Raw genomic sequence first — 5,219 nt, 5'->3', positions numbered from 1 at the left:
GAAAGTGCAGGGGGAAAAAAAGAGCAGCCACCAGGAAACAACTAGAGAAGATTCACTCATTGTTGCCACAAAGACACCTCTCCCCTTCCCACTCCCTCTCCATGCTCATCCTCCAACAGTGCTACAAAGACGTGCAGTCTGCGCCGGGAGTTGCTGAGCCCGAGCTGTGAGCTCCTCAACTCCGCGGGGGCCGTTCCAGGAGACCCGCGGCTCAGAGTCCTCCGAGAGTAGGTGTGGTGAGTCCAAGACCGTCCGAAAATTATTTTTTTTCCTAGAAACTACCTCCAAATACAGTAACAGGGAAGGGGCATTCCTAGAAATTCGGGAGACGTCAGAAAGGGAAGATTTGTGAAATTCAGCTTCACTTCCTGCAGAGGGCTCCTAGCACAGAAAAAAAAAAATCAAGTGAGCAATAAAGTGCTTTTCATGCTTCTCTGATCAGATAATGGTTAAAAAAAGAAGAATGGTAAAACACTTAACTCACATTTCTCCGATATGATCTTGGAGTTTCATATGGGAAGAAAGCTAATCAGTAATCCTCTTTCCTCATTTTCTACTAATGTTTATAGATGTCTACCTCCTGTATTTACTTTCCCTCATGTCCTCCTATCAGACCTATGCACACAGCAAATAAAAGGAACATGCATATGAGTGAAAAATGGGCCAAATGATAACCCTCCCATGTATCATGGGAACACTAATTAATGTTCGTGTGTTATTTTAAACAGGTTTTGTTGGCTGCATCTTTCACACTACACTGATGTGAACAATTCATGTTATTACTGTACATGTGTGCAATATCTTTACTCGCATGAACGGGAATTTGTAGGTTGGCTTTTATTTAAGGGCCCCAATACTGAGAACTGCTGAGCACTGTTAGTCCCATTGACTTAATGGTATCTTAGGCTGTTAATTAATTCCGCTCAGCAATTCACAGGATCAGGCCCTGACCAACAAATGTAAATCGGGACTTGCAGCAGACCTGCACACTGTCATGAGCCACTATTATTCCTCACATGCCTCCTAAATCTGTGTATTTGCTTTGTGCTTGTGTCTAACACCCAATCCTTTAGTCACATCTTTTAAAAAAACACATTTCATAGGAAGCAGAAATGAATGTTTGCAAAGCAGTAACGGATGAAGATGTTGTTATATGCTATTAATTATATAAAGATGTCAATGCATTTGCAATAAAGCATTATTTATGCAGGAATAGCAAAGGTTGCTGTAAAAAACACAATAGCCAGCTTTTGGGGAAAGATAATAGATTTCAATGTGTGCAACTCTTGCAGGTTAATTGAATTTCTGTAATGAAATTCCCTCAGCCACATGAAATCCTGAGGTTTGTTCTTTGAATTTCATTATAACTTGCAGAGTCTTCTCTGCCCCCAAATCAAATGCAATAAAAACACTGGAGTCTGGCTTTACTTCAGTGTTTTATAAACACATTTAATCAAAACTTAGTTATAGACACCTTGTCTGTCTGCAGTTTTGAAGGGGAATTAGCAGAGTTCACCTGACAATCCCAAGTGTGCTTTGACTCCTAAGTATGTTTTAACTGTTATCGCAGTGCTCAATAAACAATTGCTTCAAAATACAGACCCAGCTTTCAGAGAGGCGCACCCACAGTGTTTCGTTAGCAGTAATGCCTGGTTAGAAGTAGATTTATTGTAAGTAATCTCTTGGAATTCAAAACAGCTCTAGTTAATTGCAAAAAGGCCTTTTTAAGCTGGCTGGCTTACTTATGGCACACTGCTCTTCTCTGCCTGTCACTCATTTCCTGAGTGAAAAAGTGAATGGCAGCTTCAAGTTCAGGATCTTTTGATCATTAAAAGAAATGGATGTGCTGTCCTCTGTTGGTCATACTGGTTGTCACATGTAAAATTCAATTAACTCAAAAAGGCAGCAAGAGGCTCCATTAAAATGACAAAAATTATGAAACTAAATTAAATTAGCTTCAGCTTCCGCTTTCACCAGTAAGACTGCACAGTGTGAGGAATTTCTAAATCATTTCTAAAAAATGATGCAATGATGGATACTAGAAGCTGGATTAAGGAGAGGACTCATTTCACATGACTCCATACTACAGATTCTGCCCTGGGATTCAGCCCCATCGGACTCCGGCTGCTGTTCTAACCACTTGCTGTGGGCCACCTGCCCTGCCATGCCCGGCATGCTGGGTGACGCAGGGAGCTGCAGCCTCCCTCCGGCTCCAGGGCTGGCCCCCCATGGGGCCAGGGTTGCAGGGGAGCCGCAGCGCTGCCAAGCACATGGTGAGAGAGGAAGTTTCCAGCTTAAATTTCACGTCACACAGTCCGGTCTGGGGACAGGGCCATGTGTGCCAGTTCAGATAGTTTGTGCTCACATGTAATGACTCATGTCATGTGACGTGATGGCAGCTGTGCAGCTCCTCGTAGCACTATAACTATGGCAGCTCAGGCTTTGCTGGGTACGTGTAATGCGAATTCCCACTTTACCACTCATGGCGTCCTTCTGTGAGTCGTGATGTGCAGAAATGCTCTGGTCTGCTCAGTGTTGGTAAGCAGCAGTAGCGTGTCCACTTTGGGTCCTCATTTCAAGAAGAATATGTAACAACTGGAGAGGATCTAGGGGATTGCAGCAAGCGTGATTAGAGGTGTAGAAAACCTGACCTAAAAGGAGAGATTTTAAAATTTGGGGATTGTGTTGTCTAGAAAGGGGGAAGCTGAAGGCAAATACAGCAACACTTTCAAAAAGGTTTGATGTCATGTATATGAATCTATGTCATGGCACTAAACCTGTGTGGTATGTTAATTATTTCTACATCTTAACTGCTACTGGAGTTATCAATTTCTGGTCTGCGCTAGCTTCTCTTATGCTGTGATTTCATAGATAGTTTTCTAATTACGAAATTAATTTCAAGTAAATAACCATAACACGTCTTAAAATGTTACTTAGCAAAATTATTATCATGCTAATAATTTAGCAGTGATATTTAGCAAAATGTAAGTTCTGTCTGTAAACTGTGGAAAAACAGGCTCTGTATTATCTAATTTCTATGTGTGTCATGTAACAGACTCATAGGCCTCAAACTGTTGTTACGTGGGTGAGACGCAGCCGTAGCTCTCCTGCATACCTGGCTTAGTCTTATATTTCTAAAAAACAAACAGGAATTTATGAAAGCATTACTCATCACAGGCTCCTCTCCAGGTTTATCCCTGAGGTTGTAGTAACAGAAAGCACTATTTATCAGATACATGTTTTGTCCTTGGGTTTGATTTTTATGTTTAGTTTTGAAAACCCTCTTATGAAAGCAGCTTCAGGGACACGGCTGTTCCTCACTGTCCTTCGTATCTGTGAGTAAAGCTATCTAAGAAAACAGAAACCAATTTAGAACGTTTTAGGTTGTAGTTTTGCATGTGCTCTGTGCTGAAACTGTCACTGCTCAAAATCAATAATTTACATTTTTCTTCTCTAGGGAGATTGGGCAGTGTTGTCACCAATTTCATACTAGAAATTTCAAGTTAAAAAATGAGCTGGAAGGTGCACTACAATGCACTAGAATTTCCTCTCTGCTGATGCTTCAAAGTTATGCCAAATTTGCTAAAGAGCAGTTCTGGAGAATATTTACAGTAAACTAAGTGCAAAAATTATAGATTTTAATTACATGTAATTAATAGTCAGATAATCTTCATAACACTAAATCTGTGCAAGAAAGCGCCTTATCTAGAATAAATGGTTACAGCCCTTCTTCAAATCAAAATACAACTTGAATTATTATTTTGACCTACCAGAATTTACATATTTTATTTTAAAAGATTTTACAAAATCTAGTGTAAATAGTTAATGACAGGTATTTTTGTTCACACAACAATTGTACAGTTGTGATTCTAGACAACAGTGGTGCAGAATATGAGCGGAAGATTTGTCAGGAAGAAAACAAAACTGCGTGGACTAGTCAAAGGTCAGTGAAACTTCAAATGGTAAGCAAATATCAAACATGAATCAATAAAAATTTCCTTCAATTTGTAGTGCTGTTATTATTTACATCGTTAGGATGGTTTTGAGCGCTGTCAGCCCTTAACTGTGTGTGCCGGTTTGGTGGCTGGTCCCATCAGTGTCCCCGAGCTGGACTTCCCCGCTGCTCGTGATCCTGCTGGACCAGCTGTATCTGAAGTACCCAGTGTTTGCTTGCGCTTGGAGACAGGTGAGCATTGCACATCTCCTGTTAACGTAACCAGCCTGACCTTTCCTTACCCGTTTTCAATGTGACTGGGAGTTTTTCTATTTAAAAAAATAGAAAATGTAAGGTGAACACTAACCAGGTTGCAAATAATCCTTCTAAGTGGTTAGCGATACAGATTAAGAAACCTCATGTTTTACTAACCAGAAGACAGAACTAAATTAATAAATAATTGAATGAGTTACAGGAGGGGAAAAAAACAATGAAAAGAACCAGGAATTACAGCATGATCTTGGTAGCTGCAGCCTGTGGAGATCATCTCTTCAAACAAGAGTTTGCAGAGGCTCCAGTTGTTCCTCACAGGAATGAATCCATGTCGTGGTGGGTGCCAGCACGTGCTTCGAGGCTGCTGTGTAGGAAATGCGTGCGACACGGCTTCCCCTTGGCTTCGGTAGACATCTTTTCCTTGCACATTTGAAACTATCTTCTACTTTTGCTTCTTCAGGTTGAGCTCGAGGGTCTCTTGAGGTCAGGATTAGGCCCCAAGGAAGGTGGTCTGAAGAAAAATGTTTCTGTTGTTGCAAATGTGGAGAGAGAGGTTTTGGCAGCCGGTGTAGTGAGGTAGAGGAGTACGGGTTTGACTGATGTGGAGTGTAGGAGGAGCGGGGCGTTCGCCAGGTCGCTTTGTTTAGGGGGGGGGGGGGGGGGGCCCGCACCCCCGCCGCTGCAGGTGCGACACCCCTCAGTTGCGTTGCGTTGTTTGTGCTCGGTTTGCTGAGAGTCAAACGCCGCCGCTTGCATTCCGTTCCTGGCGTGCAGCCGGCCCGCCCCGACCGTCGGAGGGGCAGCGGCCGGGGCTGGGTGCTCTTCCGCACCCGGAGCCGTGCGGGGCACCGCGTCGTTTCGCCCCCTCAGGGAGGGCTGCCACCCCCGCTGCCAGGCGCGTTCTCCGTTCGTCCCGGCTGTCGCCGCCGGGCAGGGCTGAGGGACTCCCCCCGCAGCAGCCGCGCCGCCTTCCCCTAAAAAGGATCGAAAAAGCTCCCGCCAGCGCGGACCC

Source organism: Aptenodytes forsteri, unplaced genomic scaffold, assembly GCF_000699145.1.
Source record: "Aptenodytes forsteri isolate BGI_AS27 unplaced genomic scaffold, ASM69914v1 Scaffold84, whole genome shotgun sequence".
Taxonomy (NCBI): Eukaryota; Metazoa; Chordata; class Aves; order Sphenisciformes; family Spheniscidae; genus Aptenodytes; species Aptenodytes forsteri.
This window is presented reverse-complemented; position numbering follows the sequence as displayed.